The 26,758-nt window shown below is 41.5% G+C and overlaps 1 long non-coding RNA gene across 1 annotated transcript; it reads left to right on the plus strand.

The window, feature by feature from the left end:
* Positions 1 to 2,013: 2,013 nt before the first annotated feature.
* LOC135563774 (uncharacterized) lies at positions 2,014 to 7,229 on the plus strand. Its single transcript, XR_010460486.1, has 4 exons — positions 2,014 to 2,179; positions 3,341 to 3,446; positions 3,888 to 3,960; positions 4,170 to 7,229. It is a non-coding gene; the product is annotated as an uncharacterized LOC135563774 (long non-coding RNA).
* The last annotated feature ends 19,529 nt before the right edge of the window (positions 7,230 to 26,758 follow it).

The following is a 26,758-nucleotide window of genomic DNA, read 5'->3' on the forward strand; positions in this document are numbered from 1 at the left end:
GTTTCTTGGCAATTTCTCGCGTGGAATAGCCTTCATATCTCAGAACAAGAATAGACTGACGAGTTTCAGAAGAAATTTCTTTGTTTCTGGCCATTTAGAGCCTGTAATGGAACCCACAAATGCTGATGCTCCAGATACTCAACTAGTCTACAGAAGGCCAGTTTAATTGCTTCTTTAAATCAGCACAACAGTTTTCATCTGTGCTAACATAATGATCAATTTGCCTTTAAAAATTATAAACTTGGATTAGCTAACACAACCTACCATTGGAACACAGAAGTGATTGTTGCTGATAATGGGCCTCTGTACGCCTATGTAGATATTCCATTAAAATCAGACGTTTCCAGCTACAATAGTCATTTACAACATTAACATTGTCTACACTGTATTTATGATCAATTTGATGTTATTTTAATGGACAAAAAATGTGCTTTTCTTTCAAAAACACGGAAATATCTAAGTGACCCCAAACTTTTGAACGGTCATTTAATTCTCAGCCATTTATTCTGTTACTGCAAGTTATTGCTAGTTTGACCACCAGAGGGCATCTTTGAGAAGCATTTGATAGTAATTCCGTATTGGCATTACCAGAGAATTTAAAACCTTTTTGTAATAACATAGTATATGGGATTAATTTGATTAATATTATGAAAAACAAAACCATTAGGATGGAATGGAAAATATGGCGCTGTACAACGCGGTTGTTGGGAGTAGACTACAGGATTGGAGGATTCTAAATTGTTTGCCTTCATTAGACAACTTTTTCCAATATTTCTGTAAATTAGTGATATTTGTTCCCATAGTAATTCGTTATGGATCCATAACTAAATCAACATTTGCAATTTGAAAGAGTATTTTTTATCTTTATTTTATTAACTTCAACTGGAAGCCAGTGGAGAGAGCGGAATGTGGTTATTTGTTTTATTAGGATCCATAACTAAATCAACATTTATTTGTATTTTTTATCTTTATTTTATTAACGAAAGTCTAGGCAATACATACTGTAGTAAACATGGGAAAGTGCCTAGTTCCTTAAATAAGGGAGAGCAGGCCATGTCTGTACTACAGAATGCAGGGCACCGGGAGACCGGTTTCCGTTAGGATGGAACAGAAAATATGGCGCTGTACAATGTGACGCTCGTACATTCAGAGCATTGTCAGTTTGTAAATTCAGACTGTTTTCGCTCTCGGATCGAACACTGGACGTTCGGGCCGAGGAGGAAGGTTGATTTGAGCATTCTGGCCTTACAATGGCAGTCAAGCACCCAAGCTAACGTTGGCTAGCTACTTCCAGACACAAATGAGACCACTCTGCCCATTTTACTCACCTTAGCAGAGCTGGTAAAGCAGTTTTCATGTTAACCAGAGCGTTGGTGACTGTAAATGTGCTGCTGGAAACTATTTAATTACGTTTTTGCCTCCAACGTTTACTGACACCGGCCATATTCAATGGGTGTTGAGCACTCGTAAAGTAAATATTCTTCGCTCTGGTACACTCAGACGAGAGTGCTCTGAAATCGTGTAGATAGTAGGCTGGACAAAAAAAAAAAAAAAATCTGATGAAAACTATTTCATTGCATCCGCCGTTTAGCCCAGTTTTATAATATGACCATATTTCCCAGCTGCTTGCCGTCGTTTTGAAGTAATCGTGAAACAACAGGTCTTATTTTAGTGCATTTTCCACCATGCCAGCTCCTATTAGTTCTATTGACCACAATGGCACCAACTCGCCTTCCGAACATTCTATTCGCAGCTTATTGTTCAACGTCACAATGCCTGCTTCGCTATTGTTGGCAATGAGATCTGCTCATGTTGTTTTATAGTTCAAATGTAAACAACAAAAATAATATTGGAACTCTGCGGTCTTCCCATTGTTTCCTATTGGGGAAATATAGGCATGTCTGTCTATTTCGCCAAATATCTCGCAATGTGTATATTTAGATTTTTTGGCTAGCTAGTTAGCGGGGTGCGCGCTAATAGCGTGTCACTCGGTCTGAGACCTTGAAGTAGTTGTTCCCTTTGCTCTATAAGGTCCGCTGCTTTTGTGGAGCAATGGGTAACTATGCTTTGAAGGTGGCTGTTGTCTATGTGTGCGGAGGGTCCCTGGTTTGAGCCCAGGTAGGGGCGAGGAGAGGGACGGAAGCAAAACTGTTACACGGACACCATTTTAATCCTCTTTGTAAGTCTGGGCAGCGAGCTCGCTTGTCATCGATCGCTAGACCAGAAATATACGTTTGATTTCTTCCCCTATTTTTTCATTGCACAGTTGACACCATCGAGGTGCGGATGTTTACTTTCTACACAAGTTGTTTTTTTACAGTTTCGTCCGATGAACAGATTGTAGTGGTAAAATTAAAAGACATAAATTTGTTATGTTATCACTCCAGTCAAATCAGGCTCTGCGAACGTTCGGTTCCATTAATTTGCTATGGGTTTGCGGTAGTGTTCCAGTTTAGCCAACGTTCTTTAAGACGTTTTTCAGCCTTGGGTGAATTTTGACTCATTCTATTGTCAAGCCTATAGATAGCCATAGCGAATTTACGAATGTACATTGAGAAAGCACAACGACTATACCATTTAGCTGAGCTAAGAATGACAAGAATAATATAGTCAATAAACCTTGGGTAGTTAGATAGCCTATAATAATATACTAGCATGTTTGATGTACAACTACTAACGTTAGTTAGCTAGCTGACATACTGCTGTAATGATATGCTATGTGGTTCGTAATGACAGCAGAGCTAACAAATTGTCAGCCAACATAACGTGTAAGGTAACTTATTTTTGACCCCTTGGTCATTCGGGCAAATCTGGTCTGATAGGAGTTTTTTTTCCCACACCTAGTTCGGCTATTAGACTATTCTTTAGTGAAGGTTGAATAGTCTATTGTTCCCCTACTTGGAATAAATTGTTGTTCCCATCTCATTCCTTTCCCTCTTCCACGCGTCATCATTCTGCTCCTGAGTGGCTTGTGGAAGTGGTGGTAGGATATGGCAGCATCTTCGGTTATGCGTCAAGAATTCTGCATACAGTAGCACGTTTGTAGGAAAGTGTGGTTATTCACAGGCAAATTGCTATATGCTATGCAGGTACATTTGTGTCTTTTTGTCAAGAGCAAAACCTTTTTTTATTTTCAATCGAAAATAAATGTTCTGAAAGCAACTTTTTTTCCGACACAAAGGAAGTCAAAGCTGACACCTACGAAGATGGCATCTCAGATGAGCAGCACTGTGCTGTATTGACGTATCGTAAAAATGACATCTGCTGCTTTAGATTGAACGGTCATATCTCAGTTATTGTTTTCATATCTATAAAAAAAAGCTGTTTTCTTTACTTTCAGAGAGTGAGCTGATCAAGGGGTCGAAAATCTAGATATTGCCAGATGTTCACGGTCCGAGGAACAGGCTGTGGAAGCTTATTGCTGGAAAAAGTGTCCATAACCAGAGGTAATTAAACTGTTCTCTGTTCTTTTTCTCCATCTCTGCCTGTCTTGTTGTACATGGAACCTGTCTTACATGCATTAATTTAAAAACCCTTAAGATGTCAGCTGCTAATATTCAGATCTACACCACATAAACACAGCCATTTTCACTGGACTATCTGTTGCTATCTGTGCTGTCAAGTCATGATTTCCCTGGGGGTTAGCCTTGCAATATCCAAGTGGTGAGACACATAGCCCTCTATATTAAAATGTTTCAGATACACTCCGATAGGTGTCTGCGTCACATCTTCTATTGACATATCTATTATTGTTTGTCCTCATGTGTCTGTTTTTCAGCATAAAGTACTCTGTAGCCACTTGTAGACACTAGGTGAGATCACACACACACAATAACAGTCTCTCTTCTTCACTTCATCCCTCTCCCCCTTCTCCCTAAATCCTCTAGGTTATGTCAGCTGTTTTGGTGAACCCCTCCCGCATCTGAACTTGCTGACACATAGGGCACAGCATGATCATAGGTGAGATGTCACTTGGTCGGGTCACCAGGAAGTATTAATAAAGAGATGCTTTACATTGAAATACAGACAGAGATGTAGTAGTCCCAGAGTTAATGATCCAAGGTCAGTTTTGCATTTCACCTCCTGATTATGATGACCGACCGTGTTAGAATAAAAAAAAACAAGGTTGAATCATTCTCTCTCTCTTTCCATCTGTCACTCGTCTGCAGGTATGTTTTGATGTGAGAGAGGAAGCCAGTTCCGCCATCGCCACCTTACCCACTCTTAAGATAACCTTATGGCCAACTGGGGGCCCAAGGCTGGTTAGGAGACACCGCAATTGTGATGAACTGAGAGAATATTAGGGTAGCGCTGTAATTCAATTAATCATATGCTGTCTGCCGCTTACCTATTTCCCTTTCTGTCTTCTACACCTCTCTCCCCACCTTGTCTTTCTTCCTTATTTTATAATGCACACCATATGTGCATTGAAGTACAGATTGAACTTGTATTTATAAACAATTGTTGGAACAATTACTTCTGTCATGCAGAAAGTAGAAACCTACCAAAACTATAGTTTGTTAACAAGAAATTTGTGGAGTGGTTGAAAAACAAGTTTTAATGACTCCAACCTAAGTGTATGTAAACTTCCGACTTCAACTGTAAATTACTTCCAGACTAGAGAAAGTTATTTTTCTCACTATATGTTTATTGCTGTATGTTTAAAAAGCTTATCCACGCATGACTTGCTGATGTGGTATGAGGCCACACACTGGACACATCTGTAACGAAATTCGTCTTCCTCTGACGAGGAGTATGAAGGATCGGACCAATATGCAGTGTGGTACGTGTCCAAGTTGATAATTTATTAACATTGAACACCAAAAACAAAATAACAAGTAGAACGAACGAAAACGAAACAGTTCTGTCTGGTAATTACACAGAGACAGAAACAATCACCCACAACTAAAAAGGGTGAAAACAGGCTACCTAAGTATGATTCTCAATCAGAGACAACGAACGACACCTGCCTCTGATTGAGAACCATACCAGGCCAAACACATAAACACAACATAGAAAAAAGAACATAGACTACCCACCCCAACTCACGCCCTGACCAAACTAACACAAAGATATAAATAAAGGAACTAAGGTCAGAACATGACAACATCTGCTGGTAATCATGTTGGCAAATTGATAAAGTGAGATGTATAACCTTCTGAAGTATCACTAGGGGACAGGCTGAGTGGCCGCGCATCTTCCTCAGCTCTACCTCTCCTGTCAGTTATGATATGAACTAGCAATGAATGTATTTAGACATGTATAGAGGCTACAATACCATGCTCTGAGACACCATGCCAGATATATTCACCAGGCAACAGGGTGTGGAAGAAGGGTTTATTTGACAAACATATGTGACCGACCACGTTGATTCGGTCTTATAGAGCAACATTTTGTTTTTTAAATATCGGATAAAAGCAGACATAGAGCTACACAATGGTACAGTCGAAGTCGGAAGTTTACATGCACTTAGGTTGGAGTCATTAAAACTCGTTTTTCAACCACTCCACAAATTTCTTGTTAACAAACTATAGTTTTGGCAAGTTGGTTAGGACATCTACTTTGTGCATGACACAAGTCATTTTTCCAACAATTGTTTACAGACAGATTATTTCACTTATAATTCACTGTATCACAATTCCAGTGGGTCAGACGTTTACAAACACTTAGTTGACTGTGCCTTTAAATAGCTTGGAAAATTCCAGAAAATTATGTCATGTCTTTAGAAGCTTCTGATATGCTAATTGAAATCATTTGAGTCAATTGGAGGTGTACCTGTGGATGTAATTCAAGGCCAACCTTCAAACTGAGTGCCTCTTTGCTTGACATCATGGGAAAATGAAAAGAAATCAGCCAAGACCTCAGAAAAAATTGTAGACCTCCACATGTCTGGTTCAGTGCAAATCTATCCCAGAACAACAGCAAAGAACCTTGTGAAGATGCTGGAGGAAACAGGTACAAAAGTATCTATATCCATAGTAATACGAGTCCTATATCGACACAACCTGAACAGCCGCTCAGCAAGGAAGAAGTCATTGCTCCATAACCGCCATAAAAAAGCCAGACTACGGTTTTCAACTGCACATGAGGATAAAGATGGTACTTTTTGGAGAAATGTCCTCTGGTCTGATGAAACAAAATGTTTACTGTTTGGCCATAATAACAATTGTTATGTTTGGAGGAAAAAGGGGGAAGCTTGCAAGCTGAAGAACACCATCCCAATCGTGAAGCATGGGGGTGGCAGCATCATGTTGTGGGGGTGCTTTGCTGCAAGAGGGACTGGAGCAATTCACAAAATAGATGGCATCATGAGGCAGGAAAATTATGTGGATATATTGAAGCAACATCTCAAGACATTATTCAGGAAGTTAAAGCTTGGTCGCAAATGGGTCTTCCAAATGGACAATGACCCCAATCATACTTCCAAAGTTGAGGCACAATGGCTTAAGGACAACAAAGTCAAGGTATTGAAGTTGCCATCACAAAGCCCTGACCTCAATCCTATAGAAAATGTGTGGGCAGAACTGAAAAAGTGTGTGCGAGCATGGAGGCCTTACAAACCTGACTCAGTTACACCAGCTCTGTCAGGAGGAATGGTTCAAAATTCAACCAACTTATTGTGGGAAGCTTGTGGAAGGCTACCCAAAACATTTGACCCAAGTTAAACAATTTAAAGGCAATGCTACCAAATACCAATTGAGTGTATGTAAACTTCTGACCCACTGGGAATGTGATGAAATAAATAAAATCTCAAATAAATCATTTCACATTCTTAAAATAAAGTGGTGATCCTAACTGACCTACGACCGGGAACTTTTACTAGGATTAAATGTCAGGAATTGTGAAAAACTGAGTTGAAATGTATTTACTTCCGACTTCAACTGTATATCGTACACTGCATTTGAGGAACAACGGGAAAGTAATTCTGATTTGAAAGTTCACAAACTTGTAATCTCAGTTTTGAGAAAATGCCCTTTCAATGTTTTGGTACCTACTGGAGAGCTCTTCTTTGTCTACACCCATTCAGCATTATTCACACTCTCTTAAGCTTTGGCCCCACCCATCTCTTTAAGGGTTTATCCGAGCGTTCTGTCCTAACAACAACAGTCAAGCACCCAAGCTAACTGGCTAACGTTGGCTATCTTGCTAGCTACTTCCAGACACAAATGAGAGAACAGCTCACTGACCATTTAACTCACCCTAACAGAGCTGGTTAGGCTGTTTTGATGTTATCCAGAGGGTTGGTGACTGCAACTGTGCTGCTAGCAACAATTTACGTTTTTTTTTGTCAACGTTTACGCACACCAGTCAAATTCAATGGGTGTTGAGCGTACATAAAATCAGCAGTTATTATGTGGTCTGGCACACTCAGAGTGCTCTGAAATCGGAGTAGACAGCCAGAGCAAATTTACCAGCCATATCTAGCAACAGTTGTCGCAGTGACATTCTATTGAAATGGTTACTTGCATAGTGGAGTCTTTTGTTAAGAGATGTAGCTAGGTAAACAATTAACCATAATCCCAACTCATGACGTTACGAGATGTAGCTAGATAGGTAAACAATGAACCATAATCCCAACTCATGACATTACTACCCTGCATGAATCTGCAGGTAGCTAACCAACCAGCTAGCTAACATTAGGCTATAACTAGCAAAGCAAAGCAAATGGCTCTGAGATACGAATAATAAGGTCATACATGTAATGTTAGCTAGCAAGCCAGCCAGCTAATGTTAGCTGCCTAGCTAACAGGACACTTTAACCAAATTAGAAACTTGTAATATCTGAAAATGTAGCCAGCTAGACTATCTTACCCATATACATCAGGGATGGACGCTTCTTCCTGTCACGGATGCCATGGTTGCCCTTAGTTTGAAGATGTAATCCGGAGGCAGGTGTTTTCTCCATTTCCTTAGCTATCATACTCTAATTCCACTGATTTCAAAACTCGGTCCTCCAGAAAGTGGAGAGCAACACTAATGCAGTTCTACTACACAATGCATTTAAAAAAGCTGCGTTTGACAGGATTACCTACGCACACTGACCAGCTCAAATAGACAGAAGCGTGCTATATGGCAGACCGATCCGAACTCCGAACTCATCTCTCGGCATGTCCAGCCCACTCATTATCTCAGCCAACCATGGTTAGTGTAAAGATTGCTCTCTTATTCTGTGGCTAAACCAACTAGGCTCATAATTTAACAATGTTATTCTTATTTACAGATGACATACAAGTTTGTTATTAAGGCACATGAAAGTTCACATGTTCCAGAAGGCATTTCTGCCAAAAAACGAGGAGGGAGGATAATGACAGTTCACAGAAGTAGAAAGTAAAGGTAATTGATTTATACATTTTTCAATGATTTATAAAGGTTTATGATTTATTAAGGGATTAAAAGACGGAAATTGACTTGGAATTCATAGTCACAGAACATAGTTGGGTCACCTGCTACTGTCCTCCCTTCCACTGGTATACTGTTATGTTCAACTCAACTATTTTTTTCACCCTCTTTCTGTTGTTTGGTGGTCCAAGTAAGACTGTAAAAAATTGTCTGGACAACTCCTCCCTATCACTGTCTCTCTCTCTTCTCACTCTCTTTAGTTAATGACACCTCTCCCAGCTCTTCCTGACACCTACCACTTTCCATTTACCCACTTTCCATTTACTGTAACAAACATCCCCACCCACTGAGCACCGACTGACACTGGACGTCAATGGACTTTGAAAAGTAGTTGAAATTGGGTCAGTCCGCCCTGGCCGGACCAAATCTCAACCAATCATAGACGTCTATGTTTCACAAGTTTGGACAGTACAGTACAGCAAAGCACAGCACAGTAGAGAACAGTACAGTGCAGTAAATCAGTACAGTACAGTAGAGCATACTATAGTAGAGTACAGTATAATGTACTGTATTGTACTGTACTGAACATATCTACTTTACTGTACTCTACTGTACTGAACTCTAATATGCTGTACTGTAGTCTACTGTGCACTACTGTGCTCTACTGTGCTGTACTGTGATGTCCAAACTTGTGGAACATAGACTTCTCTGATTGCTTTAGATTTGGTCCGGTTCGGACCAACCAAATGAGGTCTTATTAAGGCGCTCATTACAATAATAACCAGTGTGTAGAATAATACCCAAATATGCAAAATAAAATTCTATTCACATCCATAATTATGCATTTCCGTATAATACAGATCAGGGACCCATGATGAAATCCATTACTGTAATTCCATTATCTGCTTCACCTACTGTAGTTCAATAACCAAAATACCACTTTTCAAACTCAGTGTCATGTTATAGCTGACACCTCATTCTTTCTGCAGACATTTTCTAAATCTTAATCCGGCGCAGATATTTAACAGAGTTTTTGAGAAACGTGGTAGCTGCATGTGATTGAGCATTTGATGTTGATGAATTCTGCAATTTCATCCAAGCATAATGGTTTCTGGGAAGAATAAAAACAAGCTAAAATTATAGTCAGCCATGCGACACCACATGCTGCCCCCTATGTTCTACCTCCAATAGTGCAGTCTGATAGAGTTAACTGGCCTCTAATTTCTTTCTCATTAGGCAGGATAATGAGGAGGCTTCGCACAGGCAACAGTATTCGAGGGATATTCATACCCGTGAAAAAAAGCTAACAAACACTAACAATTAGCTTCATGTTGACACAGAGGATACTAGACGCATCTGCTCTAAATTACCCCAGACGGGGGACAATACCACACTGTGTGTCTCACACTTTCGAGCAGGCTTTAGTAATTAAATGGGAATTCAATGGTTCTCTCACCGGACATTTTGTCAATAGACGATATTGTTATTTATTTACAAAATGTAAGATGGCAGCTTCAGAATGTGAGTAATCACCTGTAGTTTGTGACTGATGGCAGGGTTTGCTGGGAAGCCTACCAGGCAAGGGCACTCCATGCTGACTTCGTGTTCACCCTTTATTTGTACTTCTGTCTAGTGTGGGAAATGAAAACCCTACAAAAGTGAAATGAATTCAGTTGAGTTCTTTCTCTCATCTCTTCAATCTCCCTCTACCTCTGTCTGTCTCTTTCCCTCTCCCTGACAACAGTAATGTACAACATATTCTATTACTTTGATCACTAGCTGATTTAGAATGTATTTCTACACTTTGTGGTTTTGATATATTGATATACACTATATATACTCAAAAGTATTTGAACACACATTCAAAATAGTGGATTTGGCTATTTCAATCACACCAGTTGCTGACAGGTGTATACAATTGAGCACACAGGCATGCAATCTCCATAGACAAACATTGGCAGTTGAGTGGCCTTACTGAAGAGCTCAGTGACTTTCAACATGGCACCGTCATAGGATGTCATCTTCTAACATGTCAGTTTGTAAAATGTCTGCTCTGCTAGAGCTGCCCCGGTCAACTGTAATTGCTATTATTGTGAAGTGTAAATGTCTAGGAGCAACAACGGCACAGCCGCGAAGTGGTATGCCACACAAGCTCACAGAACAGGACTGCTGAGTGCTGAAGTGCGCAACACCCTACCAAGTTCCAAACTGCCTATGGAAGCAACGTCAGCACAATAACTGTTCGTTGGGAGCTTCATGAAATGGGCTTCTATGGCTGCACACAAGCCTAAGATCACCTTGCTCAATGTCAAGCGTCGGCTGGTGATGTAAAGCTAGCCTCCATTGGACTCTGGAGAGATGAATCACATTTCACCATTTGGCAGTCCGACGGACAAATCTGGGTTTGGCGGATGCCATGAGAACACTACCTGCCCCAACTGTAAAGTTTGATGGAGGAAGAATAATGGTCTGGGGCTGTTTTTAATGGTTCGGCTAGACCCCTTAGTTCCAGTGAAGGGAAATCTTAACAACCGCATACAATGACATTCTAGACTATTCTGTGCTTCCAACTTTGTGGCAACAGTTTGGGAAAGGCCATTTCCTGTTTCAGCATGACAATGCCCCGTGCACAAAGCGAGGTTCATAGAGAAATGGTTAGTCGAGATCAGTGTTTAAGAACTTGACTGGCCTGCACAGAGCCCTGACCTCAACACCATCGAACACCTTTTGGGATGAATTGGAACACCGACTGCGAGCCAGGCCTAATCGGTCCACATCAGTGTCCAACCTCACTAATGCTCTTGCGGCTGAATGGAAGCAAGTCTCCACAGCAATGTTCCAACATCTAGTGGAAAGCCTTCTCAGAAGAGTGGAGGCTGTTACAGCAGCAAATGGGGGACCATCTCCATATTAATGCCCATGATTTTGGAATGAGATGATAGACAAGCAGGTGTCCACATACTTTTGGTCATGTAGTGTATATATTTGATATGTTGCTCATTTTAGAGCTAGAACTGGTAATACTTCAATATTTTTCATGAATCTTATTTATAAAGTATTTGCAGCTTTTTCATGTTATCGCAATTCATCACAGCCTTGGGGTAATAAATGTCATACAATTAAAAGTTTTCCACAACAACTTCCCTTCCGTTCTACTCTCCTCATAACAATGCTCAGTCCAATGCTTCCAAGCAGCCAAGCCATCATGATATATTATATCATTACATTCTCAACCATGGTTGCAAAGTTGAGGAAACTAAATAATTCAGTGTCTACCTTATTATGAATAATTTATAGACTAAATCAGTTCAATCCCTTCTCACATAATGGGACTTTCAAAATCAAAGAGAGAGGCACTTTAAACCACAGCCGCTCCCTAATTGGGTAAACAATACAAGGATCTATAAGAAGTTAGATCAACACTTCGCTTATTCTTATGCGGCTCACCTCTTGTGTCTTGGCACTGGGCACGTGCCCCCTCAGATTTGTCCTGTTTACATTCTTCTTCTTCTTATTCTCTAATATTACTAGCCACCTAGTAATTTACAAAAGTTGGCTTTAGCTAGCCCAGATATGTTCCCAACCTCATAACTAGTTACTAAGAAGCCATTTCAGGCTATCCATCAAGTTAGAGTAGCTAGCTTGTCTAACTGTTTTTTTAAAACTAAATGTTTTAAAACACCATCCACCTGCAGTAAAACCGCTCAAATGTCCTCAGTCCCCCGAACACCTTCCCCTCCCCTGACCCCACCATCTCCACCCCTTCCGAGCCACCATCGCCACCACCCAACCAAACACCTACCCGCCCGGAGTGCCAAAGACCAATACAAAAAAGAAAACAACATAACAACAGTTGTCTTACTATCTTAGCTGGCATGCCTGCTGGCATGTAATTAATAAAACTAACATTCCTTTCAATAATTTATCCAGATTTTTAGCAAAGAATCAAATTCAGTTTCTTTAAAAAAAGAACCACCTTTCAGGAGGATACAGACAGCTCAAGAGGTATGCTTAGATATGCAGAAAAATGTGCATTTTCTTTCACACAGAATTAATTATAATGAATATGGCTCTAGACTGCAGGAAAACGCTGTTTCATGTGTTTGAATAATACTAAATGTTACAATTTATCACCTCGCCCCGTTCTGGACCACCCCCTAGCCATCCTCACGTACTTTGTGTCCCCTCAGATTTCTACATGATCCCCTAAGTCTGAATCTCTGTGAGGTAGGCTACTGTTGCGCCCCTGAAAAAAAATCCATCTATAATAGTCAATATTCTTGCCAAACTCGACTCACACATTCCAATTTATAGACCTTGAGTGTGCTTCCTGAATCAAAGCAATCAAATTAATTTCCTGTTTAGTGCACAAACGACATGACACAAATGTTTAGCTCAAGTGAGACTGTATTGCTGAATCATGTTTCGGGTTCAAAGGGAGGGTACACTGTAAGACCTTTCTGTAATTTCTACAGTTAAAAACAAGAATGCACAGTAAAATACTGTAAATCTGTTTCCAAACATCAATGCTGTAGATTGCGCTGCTTTATGGGTAAAATGCTGATAATTACTGTTATTAACTGTAATTGTAAACTTTCAACTGGTTACCCCACTGAGCAACGAGTCGGAGTCAGATGCCGAACATTCTCGGGTCTCTCCTCCACCTCTTACAGGGTCTGAAGCCAATGACAGATGTGGTGTACTCCTCAATGCCATTGGAAGATTTCCGGATTCTAGTCTGTGCGAGCAAAACAGTACTGTAGCTTAGCATCTGCTTCATCTGACCACTTTTTTATTGATCTAGTCACTTGTGCTTCCTGCTTTAATTTTTGCTTGTAAGCAGGAATCAGAATGATGGAATTATGGTCAGATTTGCCAAATGGAGGGCGAGGGAGAGCTTTGTATGCATCTCTGTGTGTGGAGTATAGGTGGTCCAGAGTTATTCTTGTTTGCTTATGGCGGAATACAGCTCATTCAATCCCAGCCTCTGACTGTGGTGGTATGTAAACAGCTACAAAGAATAGGTAGGTAGTGTGGTCTACAGCTTATTATGAGAAACTCTACCTCAGGCGAGCAATAGCTTGAGACTTCCTTAGATATCATGCACCAGCTGTTGTTTACAAAAATGCATAGACTGCAACTCCTTGTCTTACCAGACACCGCTGTTCTATCCTGCCAGTTGTCGTGTCTTTGGCATCTTTAAAGGTGAAGACTGTTACTTTATCAAATCAATTCTCTCTAATTAGTATTAGGTGATTAAACTAATAATGTAAATTTAATTAACTAGGAAGTCGGTGCACCACAGAAAATCTTCAGATTACAAAGTTATTCTTTTCTGAATATAACTCTTCAGATATTTGATCTGATAAATTAGTCTTCTATTAATTAATTATTATTTACCTCAAGTCAGTCTCATCTGAACGTCTTATTCTGAATGGATCGATAGTCTCAGAGTTGAACCATTTCCAGCCGTGTAGCCAATGCTCCATGTGGTATGGTTAGGAATTCAATAGCTATTCGCAATCACAGCTCACACTGTGGGTTTTCTTAGTCTTGGTACTCAAACCTGTGCCATCTCAGCTTACACCGAGGTATATGTGGTCTGAAGAGGATTTCCTCAGGAGGGGGTTTGCTTCGTAACAATAGGAAAGGACTGTTCCATGACGCCAGATCATGTCTGTGCTCACGGGGGCAGGCCAATGACTTAGTTAAACTTTACATCATTTCACAAATAGTTTCATCTTTACTCATTCATTTTATACAAGAATTAGATGCAAACACCATAATTGAGAAATGTACACATTCAGAGATATAGTTACTGTATGTGTGTTTCCTGTCCTTCGTGAGGTCACCAAATTAAACACACTCAAGATATCTGTCCACAAACCCTTCCCACATTCTCACAAGTGGACATATAGTTTCATTCTCCCATTTTGGGGATTTAGGAGTTTGGCCACGCTAAATCCTTTGTTCACTCTGTGGTCTCTCTCTCTGCATGAAAATGGGGAGAGAGTCTCCGCCAGGAATTTATAACCTGAGATAACATAACCTGGGTGTAGGAGAGAGTGAGAGTGAGGGAAGCCACAATCTACACCCAGAAAAGGCCACGTTATGACACGGTACATTGTATAACCTGCCAGCTGTATGTTGATATTGTTGTCGTTCAGCCACGACTCTGTGAAGCATAAGATGTTACAGTTTTTAATGTCCTGTTGACAGTTTAATCTTCCCAGTAACTCGTCCATTTTATTGTCCAAAGATTGCATGTTCGCTAGCAAAATTTAGGGAAGTGGGGGTTTATTCGATTGCCTCCGTCTTCTCAGAAGGCAGCCCGCTCTCTTCGTCCTCTCTTTCTCCACATCCTCTTCACGCAGATCACTGTGGCCAGGGCCTGTTCCTGAGGTAGCCGTATATCCTCTGCCTCGGGCTCGTCAGAGTCGTGAAAGAAGAAAAAGGATTCTGCTAGCCCGTGGTGAGTAATCGCAGTCCTGATGTCTAGAAGTTATTTTCGGTCATAAGAGACGGTAGCGACAACATTATGTACAAAAAGAGTAAAAAAATAAGTTACAAACAATGCAGATAAACAAACAAAAAAGCACAATCGGTTGGGGGCACATAAAACGTCTGCCTTCTGCTCCAGCTCCATCTTACTTAATGATGGACTGTCATTTCTCTTTGCTTATTTTAGCTGTTCGAGCCATGATATGGACTCGTCTATTACCAAATAAGGCTGTCTTCTGTATACCCTCCCTACCTTGTCACAACACAACTGATTGGCTCAAATGCATTAAGAAGGAAAGAAATTCCACAAATTAACTTTTAAAAAGACACACCTGTTAATTGAAATACATTCCAGGTGACTATCTCATGAAGCTGGTTGAGAGAATACCAAGAGTGTGCAAAGCTGTCATCAAGGGAAACGGTGGCTATTTAAAGAATCTCAGAGATAAAATACATTTTGATTTGTTTAACACTTTTCGGTTACTACATGATTCCATATGTGTTATTTCATATTTTTGATGTCTTCACTATTATTCTACAATGTAGAAAATAGTACAAATACAGGAAAACGGGACTTCCAGCAATGGCGAAGCTCTAACAAGACGCGTCTGCGTAGTGTCTTCGAACAATTTTAAGGCATTTTGACAGGGTTTACCTGTTCGTTAATAGTGAGTTGGAAGTTAAAACATCTATTGTATCGCCGAAGCCCCAGACAAGGCATGGAAAAATGCCCCTCTCTGACAGCCCTTCTTTGGCCTCGGGTGATGCTAGCTCGGAAGAAGCACCAGCATGGTTCAGAATGGAGATGGACAAGTGTGCTGGTCGATAAACTCCACGAAGACCAGAAAGTCACAAAGGGACGAGTGACAAAGTTAGAAAAAGACCATGCTGACCAAAAAATACAAGAAGTTGGAAGATGCCATCTCTAAACTCGAGGAGAAATTAGATTATTATGAAAGTTTCCAAAGGCGCTCAAATGTGAGACTTCAAGGTTTCCCGGAGGCCGTGGAGGGAAGAGAAGCGATCTCCTTTCTACTCCCGTGCACCCACTGGAGATCGAGAGGGCCCATTGCACCCTACGGAGGCGTCTGACTGGCCGGTTGCACCCGGGGCATTTGTCATTAAATATTCTACGGTACCAGGACACTGTTTGCATTCTCTCTGCTGCCTGAGCAAAGGGAGAGCTCAAGTATGGAGATGCCAGAATCATGATCTTTCCGTATCTTTCTCCCACACTACACAAGAGGAGGATGGCTTGGTATTTTTGCTGTATCAAATCAAATCAAATCAAATTTATTTATATAGCCCTTTGTACATCAGCTGATATCTCAAAGTGCTGTACAGAAACCCAGCCTAAAACCCCAAACAGCAAACAATGCAGGTGTAAAAGCACGGTGGCTAGGAAAAACTCCCTAGAAAGGCCAAAACCTAGGAAGAAACCTAGAGAGGAACCAGGCTATGTGGGGTGGCCAGTCCTCTTCTGGCTGTGCCGGGTAGAGATTATAACAGAACATGACCAAGATGTTCAAATGTTCATAAATGACCAGCATGGTCGAATAATAATAAGGCAGAACAGTTGAAACTGGAGCAGCAGCACAGTCAGGTGGACTGGGGACAGCAAGGAGTCATCATGTCAGGTAGTCCTGGGGCACGGTCCTAGGGCTCAGGTCCTCCGAGAGAGAGAAAGAAAGAGAGAATTAGAGAGAGCATATGTGGGGTGGCCAGTCCTCTTCTGGCTGTGCCGGGTGGAGATTATAACAGAACGTGGCCAAGATGTTCAAATGTTCATAAATGACCAGCATGGTTGAATAATAGTAAGGCAGAACAGTTGAACCTGGAGCAGCAGCATGGCCAGGTGGACTGGGGACAGCAAGGAGTCATCATGTCAGGTAGTCCTGGGACATGGTCCTAGGGCCCAGGCCAGTTGAAACTGGAGCAGCAGCATAGCCAGGTGGACTGGAGACAGCAAGGAGTCATCATGTCAGGTAGTCCTGGGGCATGGTCCTAGGGCTCAGGTCCTCCGAGAGAGAGAAAGAAAGAGAGAAGGAGAGAATTAGAGAACGCACACAGGACACCGAATAGGACAGGAGAAGTACTCCAGATATAACAAACTGACCCTAGCCCCCCGACACATAAACTACTGCAGCATAAATACTGGAGGCTGAGACAGGAGGGGTCAGGAGACACTGTGGCCCCATCCGAGGACACCCCCGGACAGGGCCAAACAGGAAGGATATAACCCCACCCACTTTGCCAAAGCACAGCCCCACACCACTAGAGGGATATCTTCAACCACCAACTTACCATCCTGAGACAAGGCCGAGTATAGCCCACAAAGATCTCCGCCACGGCACAACCCAAGGGGTGGGCGCCAACTCAGACAGGCTGACCACAATAGTGAATCAACCCACCCAGGTGACGCACCCCCCAGGGACGGCATGAGAGAGCCCCAGTAAGCCAGTGACTCAGCCCCGTAACAGGGTTAGAGGCAGAGAATCCCAGTGGAAAGAGGGGAACCGGCCAGGCAGAGACAGCAAGGGCGGTTCGTTGCTCCAGAGCCTTTCCGTTCACCTTCCCACTCCTGGGCCAGACTACACTCAATCATATGACCCACTGAAGAGATGAGTCTTCAGTAAAGACTTAAAGGTTGAGACCGAGTTTGCGTCTCTGACATGGGTAGGCAGACCGTTCCATAAAAATGGAGCTCTATAGGAGAAAGCCCTGCCTCCAGCTGTTTGCTTAGAAATTCTAGGGACAATTAGGAGGCCTGCGTCTTGTGACCGTAGCGTACGTGTAGGTATGTACGGCAGGACCAAATCAGAGAGATAGGTAGGAGCAAGCCCATGTAATGCTTTGTAGGTTAGCAGTAAAACCTTGAAATCAGCCCTTGCTTTGACAGGAAGCCAGTGTAGAGAGGCTAGCACTGGAGTAATATGATCAAATTTTTGGTTCTAGTCAGGATTCTAGCAGCCGTATTTAGCACTAACTGAAGTTTATTTAGTGCTTTATCCGGGTAGCCGGAAAATAGAGCATTGCAGTAGTCTAACCTAGAAGTGACAAAAGCATGGATTAATTTTTCTGCATCATTTTTGGACAGAAAGTTTCTGATTTTTGCAATGTTACGTAGATGGAAAAAAGCTGTCCTCGAAATGGTCTTGATATGTTCTTCAAAAGAGAGATCAGGGTCCAGAGTAACGCCGAGGTCCTTCACAGTTTTATTTGAGACGACTGTACAACCATTAAGATTAATTGTCAGATTCAACAGAAGATCTCTTTGTTTCTTGGGACCTAGAACAAGCATCTCTGTTTTGTCCGAGTTTAATAGTAGAAAGTTTGCAGCCATCCACTTCCTTATGTCTGAAACACATGCTTCTAGCGAGGGCAATTTTGGGGCTTCACCATGTTTCATTGAAATGTACAGCTGTGTGTCATCCGCATAGCATTGAAAGTTTACATTATGTTTTCGAATAACATCCCCAAGAGGTAAAATATATAGTGAAAACAATATATTTTTTATTTTACGCAAAAGGTCCACCCGGGTTTGGTTAAATAGTTGTGGCTTTTCAAGCCTAACCATGTTGTTTATATTACTTCAGGGGATTTTTAGCTACTATTAAGTTTGCTGGCTTGTTAATTGTTAGAGATGTATCCTGGCGTTAGTGATACCGAGACAGGGATAAACTATGCATTCTGCATTATCTAAAAGCAGCATACGGTTGATATAGCTCTTCTTCAGGAGACACACCTGACTGACTCTGAGCATGATAAACTGAAGAGAGAGTGGGTGGGTCAAGTGTACAATTCATCTTTCACCTCTCGGGCAAGAGGAGTGGCCATACTCATTAATAAGCATTGCCCCTTTCAGATATAATCTCAGATTAAAGACAAAGGGGGTAGGTTTGTGATCATTCAAGGTTTCATTAACACTGAGCCCATTACCATTGTGAATGTGTATGGGCCTAACCATGTGGATCCTACATTTTACCAAGACATCTTTTTGAAGTTAACGTGCCCATCATCAGAGATAATAATGACAGGGGATTTTAACTTGGTACTGGACCCTTCCAGTGATAGATCTTCCTCAAATAGTATCAGCCTCACACAGGCAGCTAAAATGTTTAAAAAATACAGGAAAACCTTTGAATGAGTAGGTGTTCTAAAACTTTTGACCGGTAATGTATATCCATTTATTCTTGAATAATATAACTTATAAATGCCTCATGAGCTTAGTTCAACTGTCACACTCCATGGGAACCCAAAATATCAGCTTGTTTTTCTCCAATGTTGGTAAACATTTTGTTGTTGTTTCATCTGTGGATTTACCATTTAAACAGCTGCATATTATCAAGATTTCAAAGTGTCACCAACGAAAAGGTAAACAATATTTTTATAGCAAATTCAGCATACAGCATTCATTTTTCACATGTAAATAGCCCTTTTCAGTAGTGCTCAAAGCATGCCATTCCATGAGCCAGCATTTATTTTTCAACTCGAATCAATGAACCCAATCAGTCGTCCATGACAAAAAAATCATAAACAACAGAGTAGAGCTGGCTAATAAATCCTTAGTTTTGGGATTATGCTCAGGTTAAACAATTAGACTAATCTATACTTCCATATTTCCAAATCATGTTCTTGAAGATCAAGGGGTATAACATTTATTGGAATGACTGGAATTCTGATAGACTTTGGTTTTTAATGTAAATATCTAATTTAATCGTATTATTATATGTAGTATAAAGTGATGGGTTAGAAGAAGCCTACATAACCAAACCATAAATTAAAATTTAACATCCATATTTGGCAAGCTATGTAAACTTTAACATTGATTTATTCTACAATAGATGTTGTTCAATTGGTAACATACATTTTTGTCTTCTTCTAATGCCCCTTAAGAAGAAAGTCATCTAAAAGTAACAGAATGTAATCAGGTAATTCCAAAGTTACGTTACTGATTACAATTTTGGACAGGTAACTTGTAACTAACGGATTACATTTAGAAAGTAACCTACCCAACCCTGCCTACACGTACTACGGTCACAAGATGCAGGCCTTCTTATTGTTCCTAGAATTTCTAAGCAAACAGATGGCGGCAGGGCTAAATCCTATAGAGCTAAATTTTTATGGAATAGTCTTCCGATCCATGTGAGAGACGGAACGGAGACTCTATCTCAACCTTAAAGTCTTTACTGAAGGCTCATCTCTTCAGTATGTCCTATGATTGAGTGTAGTCTCTCTCAACTGTGATTCTCTGCCTCTGACTCTATTATGGGGGCTGAGTCAATGGCTTGCTCACGCTCTCTCATCATTCCTGTCCTCGAGATCGTGCGGTGTGAGAGATCTTCGTGGGCTATACTGGGCCTTGTCTCAGGGTATTACGTTAGTGGTCTGTTGTCCTGGGGTAACCTTGGTCAGGGCCACAGTGTCCCTCGACCACCCCTGTCTCAGTCTCCAGTATCTATGCTGCAAAAGTCTATGTGCCACGGGGCTAGGGTATGTCTGTCATATTTGGTGTAATTCTCCTGTCTATCTGGTGTCCTGTGTGATCTCAGATATGCTCCCTCTAATTCTCCTCTCTCTCTGTCCCCTTGCCCCGCCGCACCTGCTATCTCGACCTCTGAATGCTTGGCTATAAAAGCCAACTGACATTTACTACTGAGGTGTTGACCTGTTGCACACTCTATAACCACTGTGATTATTATTTGACCCTGCGATCTGGTCTTAATGGCCATGTACTCTTATAATCCTGCAGATTCGTGACTGTTATATTTTCACCATCACTACGGAGAAAACGGCCTTAACAGCTATTTTTTTTCTCCAGATTGACAGGCCGAATTTGACAGAAAAACCACAGTGGGCCGTTAAACTAGACTATTCACATGCCCCCTACCGATTGTGTTTTTTTGTAAGATTATCTGCGTTGTTGAGTAACTTATTTTTTTACTCATTTTGTACATAATGTTGCCGCTACCGTCTCTTATGACCGAAAATAACTTCTAGACATCAGGACTGCGATTACTCACCACAAACTAGCAGAATCCTTTTTCTTCTTTCACGACTCTGATGAGCCCAAGGTGGAGGATATACGGCTCCCTCGGGAACAGGCTCTGAGCCCATGATCTGTGTGAAGAGGAGGTAGAGAAAGAGAGGCTGGAGAACGAGCTGCCTGCTGAGAATTCAAGGTGCGATCGAATAAACCCCCACTTCCTTCAATTCTGCTAGCAAATGTGCAATCTTTGGACAATAAAATGGATGAGGTATGTGGAAGATTAAATTACCAACAGAATATTAAAAACTGTAACATCTTATGATTCACGGAGTTGTGGCTGAATGACGACATCATACAATGTAATGCGATGTACCAGCAGGATAGAACAGCGGCGTCTGGTAAGTCAAGGGGCGGCGGTCTATGTATTTTTGTAAAACACAGCTGGTGAACGATATCTAAGGAAGTCTAGAGTTATTGCTCGCCTGAGGTAGAGTTTCTAGACCACACTACCTACCGAGAGAGTTTTCATCTATATTCTTTGTATCTGTTTACATACCACCACAGTCAGAGGCTGGCACTAAAACAGCATTGAATGATCTTTATTCCGCCATAAGCAAACAAGAAAACGTTCACCCAGAGGCAGCGCTCCTAGTAGCCGGGGACTTTAAATGCAGAGAAACTTAAATCAGTTTTACCAAATTTCTATCAGCATGTTAAAAGTGCAACCAGAGGGAAAATAACCCTGGACCACCTATACTCCACACACAGAGACGCATACAAAGCTCTCCCTCGCCCTCCATTTAGCAAATCTGAACCATCATTTCATCCTCCTGATTCCTGCTTACAAGCAAAAATTAAAGCAGGAAGCACCAACAATTAGATCAATAAAAAAGTGGTCAGATGAAGCAGATGCTAAACTACAGGACAAATTACACTGAAGCATGCATAAGAGCACCAGCTGTACCGGAAGACTGTGTGATCATGTTCTCCGCAGCCGATGTGAGCAAGACCTTTAGACAGGTCAACATTCACAAGGCCGCATGGCCATACGGATTACCAGGACGTGTACTGCGAGCTCGCGCTGACCAACTAGCAAGTGTCTTCACTGACATTTTCAACCTCTCCCTGTCTGAGTCTGTAATACCAACATATTTTAAGCAGACCACCATAGTGCCTGTGCCCAAGAACACTAAGGTAACCTGCCTAAATGTCTACCGACCCGTAGCACTCACGTCTGTAGCCATGAAGGGCTTATAAAGGCTGGTCATGGCTCACATCAACACCATCATCCCAGAAACCCCAGACCCACTCCAATTTTCATACCGCCCCAACAGATCCACAGATGATGCACTCTATTGCACTCTACACTGCCCACATGGACAAAAGGAACACCTATGTGAGAATGCTATTCATTGACTACAGCTCAGCGTTCAACACCATAGTGCCCTCAAAGCTCATCAATAAGCTAAGGACCCTGGGACTAAACACCTCCCTCTGCAACTGGATCCTGGACTTCCTGACGGGCCGCCCCCAGGTGGTAAGGGTAGGTAATAACAAATCCGCCATACTGATCCTCAACACAGGGGCCCCTCAGGGGTGCGTGCTCAGCCCCCCCCCTGTTCCCTCATGACTGCACGGCCAGGCACGACTCCAACACCATCATAAAATTTGCAGATGACACAACAGTGGTAGGCCTGATCACCAACAAACAACGAGACAGCCTATAGGGAGGAGGTCAGAGACCTGGCCGTGTGGTGCCAAGACAACAACCTGGCCTCCTTAATCACCCGACTTCAACCCAATTGAGAGGGTTTGGGACGAGTTGGACCTCAGAGTGACGTAAAAGCAGCCAACATGTGCTCAGCATATGTGTGAACTCCTTCAAGACTATTGGAAAAGCATTGGTTGAGAGAATGCCAAGAGTCTGCAAAGATGTCATCACGGCAAAGGGCGGCTACTTTGAAGAATTTAAAATTTAAAATATTTTATTTGTTTTACACTTTTTTGGTTACTACATGATTCAATATGTGTTATGTCATAGTTTTGATGTCTTTACTATTATTCTACAATGTAGAAAATAGTAAAAAGAAAGAAAAACCCTTGAATGAGTAGGTGTGTCCAAACTTTTGACTGATACAGACTGATACCAGCTCCTGACTGGTGTAACCGAGTCAGGTTTTGTTATGAAATTTATGAATAATGACTAAATGATGAATACATTTAACGTAGAACTATAACTAACAGAATACTACCCTGTCACTGTATGATTGTATAAACTTATTAGAACCATAAAACTAAACATAATTCTCTTGACAGCTTTTTCAGTTCTGCCCACACATGTTCTATGGGAATGAGGTCAGGGTATTTGTGATGGCCACTCCAATACCCTGCATTTATTGTCCTTACGCCATTTTACCCCAACTTTGGAAGAATGCTTGGGGTCATTGTCCATTTGGAAGACCCCTTTGCAACCAAGCTTTAACTTCCTGACTGATGTCTTGAGATGTTGCTTCAATATATCCACATAATTTTCCTGCCTCATGATGCAATCTATTATGTTAAGTGCACCAGTCCCTCCTGCAGCAAAGCACCCCCACAACATGATGCGGCCATCCCGTGCTTCATGGTTGGGATGGTGTTCTTTGGCTTGCTAGACTCCCCCTTTTCCTCCAAACATCCTTATGACCATTATGGCCAAACAGTTCTATTTAAGTTTCATCAGACCAGAGGATATTTCTCAAAAAAGTACGATCTTTGTCCCCGTGTGCAGTGGCAAACCGTAGTCTGGCTTTTTTATGGCGGTTTTGGAGCTATGGCTTCTTCCGTGTTGAGCGGCCTTTCAGGTTATGTCGATATAGGACTCGTTTTACTGTGGATATAGATACTTTTGTACCGGTTTCTTCCAGAATCTTCACAAGGTCCTTTGCTGTTGTTCTGGGATAGATTTGCACTTTTTGCACCAAAGTACGTTCATCTCTAGGAGATAGAACAAGACTCCTTCCTGAGTGGTATGACTGCTGCGTGGTCCCATGGTGTTAATACTTGTGTACTATTGTTTGTACAGATGACCGTGGTACCTTCAGGTGTTTGGAAATTGCAATCAAAGATGAACCAGACTTGTTTGGGTCTACAATTTTTTTTTTCTGAGGTCTTGGCTGATGTCATTTGATTTTCCCATGAAGACAAGCAAAGAGGCACTGAGTTTGAAGATAGGCCTTGAAATACATCCACAGGTACACCTCCAATTGACTCAAATGATATCAATTAGCCTTTCAGAAGCTTCTAAAGCCATGACATAATTTTCTGGAATTTTCCAAGCTGTTTAAAGGCACGGTCAACTTAGTGTATGTGAACTTCTGACCCACCGGAATTGTGATACAGTAAATTATAAGTGAAATAATCTGTCTGTAAACACATTATTAGAAAAATTACTTGTGTCATGCACAGAGTAAATGTCCTAACCGACTTGCCAAAACTATAGTTTGTTAACATGAAATTTGTGGAGTGGTTGAAAAACGAGTTTTAATGACTCCAACCTAAGTGTATGTAAACTTCCGACTTCAACTGTGTATATATATTTATTTATTTACATCAGTCTTTTAAAATGTATTATAGATTGCTTAGCCTTATCTTACTGGCATGGGAGAAAGCAATCAGATTGTCTGGCCATGTTGGATTGATCCACGTAAAGCAATATATTATACAATTCTCTAGGTCCCTGCTCTTGCCAATCTTAATTTTTCAACCTTTTTGTAAAGCACACATATATAGAAGAAATGAACTGCGTAATACACCCTGTTTATTATTACTTTCACAATGCCAAGTAAGAGTACTACATTTAGTGCATTTGGATAATTAAAATTGTATTTCTGCATATCATTCATGCAAAGACAGATTGGTCGATGAATTTTGCTTTTGTGATATATGTTCTTAAAATGGTAAAAGAAGGAATCTAAAATAAATATTATTATAATAATAATGAAAACATATTTTTACCTGCATTTACTTGGGTTTATCTCCCATCACAGCACTCGGTGTACGCTTATTGTAAATCAAATGCAAAACTAAAAGCTAAACATAAAAAATAGGCTGTATTTGTGCTCAGAATCCTGTCAATTGGGAGCATACATTGTTTAAACTCATACCAATTATTTGACATTTTCAAAGCACCTCTCTTACAATCAACAACTGCACTCCATAGTTTAGCTCCTTAATAGGACAAATAAATTATGCATTAAAACAGTTATTGAAGATAGGGAGGGAAGGAGATGGAAAAGAGAGAGAGAGAAAAATAGAGAGGGGGTGGTGAAGAAAAGAGAGGTTCGCTGACTGATCGATTATGGCTTCACTCAGAGAGCTCAAACAGAGCCTGAGCAATTCCATAAACTATCTTCGGAATGGCTGCAGATCTGACTTTTCTCTGACATTTTCTTCTCCGGACTAAAGATCCCGAAGTTTCTGCTCGGATCACATTCTGCTCATGGAATGTACAAGATGGCGCCGACGGAGAAGGTCGCCATCTTACAAGCTCCAACTTTGCTCTTTGCTATCTGGTGACTTCTTTTGTGTTTATCTTTACTTTTTCAAGCACTTTTGGACATCAGATCGACAGTTACTAACCTTGATTTCCACATGAAATCTAACTTCAACTACCCCATTGTTTGGGATACCTAAACGCCATAGGAGTAAACATGGAAGACGGGGCTGGATTCCTGGTGAGACTGAGATGAAGAGAAAATCGACCGGCATCCCCCTCCGTTTTATTGGCAAATGTCCAGTCACTTGAGAATCAGATGGATGAGCTTCATTCGAAAGTCTCCTTTCAAAGAGACTTGAAAATGTGCTATATTCTATGCTTTACAGAGACTTGGCTGACTGGATCTATGGATATACAACCTTGTAGTTTCTCTTTGTAAACAACAACTGGTACGCTGCTTTGAGTGTGAAGGAAATCACAAGCATTTGCTCACCTGACACTGGTGCGCTGCATCCGGTGTGAATGAAATCTCGAGCATTTGTTCACCTGACAACTGAAACACCTCATGGTAAGCTACAGACCTTTTTATGTACCAAGAGAGGTCTCATCCATAATTATCACTGCTGTCTACATCCAACCACAAGCCAACACCACTTTGGCTCTCAACGAACAGTATGGCGCCATAAATAAACACGAAACCGCACACCCAGAGGCAATGTTTGCTGTGGGAAGAGACAGGCTCAGTACCGAAGGGGTCCAATGGAGCAGACATGAGGCTAAAAGACTGTTTTACTCGTACAGACTGGGATATGTTCTGGGATTCATCCGATAACATTGAGGAGTTTACCACATCAGTCACGGCCTATATCAAATCAAATCACATTTTCTTGGTCACATACACATATTTAGCAGATGTTATTGCAGGTGTAGCAAAATGCTTGTATAGGAGCTAGAAGCAGAGCTGCCATAGCTGTCGGCGCCATCTTACTTTTAAGTTCCCAGTGACCGTCCAAACCAAAACCATGGATTACAGACAGTATCTGCGCTGGGATAAAGGCTAGAGCTACCGCTTACAAGGAACATGGACATGGACACATTTAAGAAATCACGCTACGACCTCCAACGAGCCATCAAATATGCACCTGCCAGGCCAGACGCAATACCAGGGTGTGTTCTCAGAGCATGCGCAGACCAGCTGGTAAGTGTCATCACTGACATTTTTAATCTCTCCCTGTCCCAGTCTGTAATCCCATTATGTTACATGCTAACCACTATTGTCCCTGTTCCCAAGAACTCCAAGGTAATCTGCCTGAATGACTTTTGTCCCGTAGCGCTCATATCTGTAATCATGAAGTGCTTTGAAAGGCTGGTCATGACACACCTCAACACTATCATCCCAGATACCCTGGACCCCTCCCATTTGTATACCGCCCAACAGGTCAACAGATGAC

The sequence above is a fragment of the Oncorhynchus nerka genome, linkage group LG22, assembly GCF_034236695.1.
Source record: "Oncorhynchus nerka isolate Pitt River linkage group LG22, Oner_Uvic_2.0, whole genome shotgun sequence".
In the NCBI taxonomy this organism is placed as follows: domain Eukaryota; kingdom Metazoa; phylum Chordata; class Actinopteri; order Salmoniformes; family Salmonidae; genus Oncorhynchus; species Oncorhynchus nerka.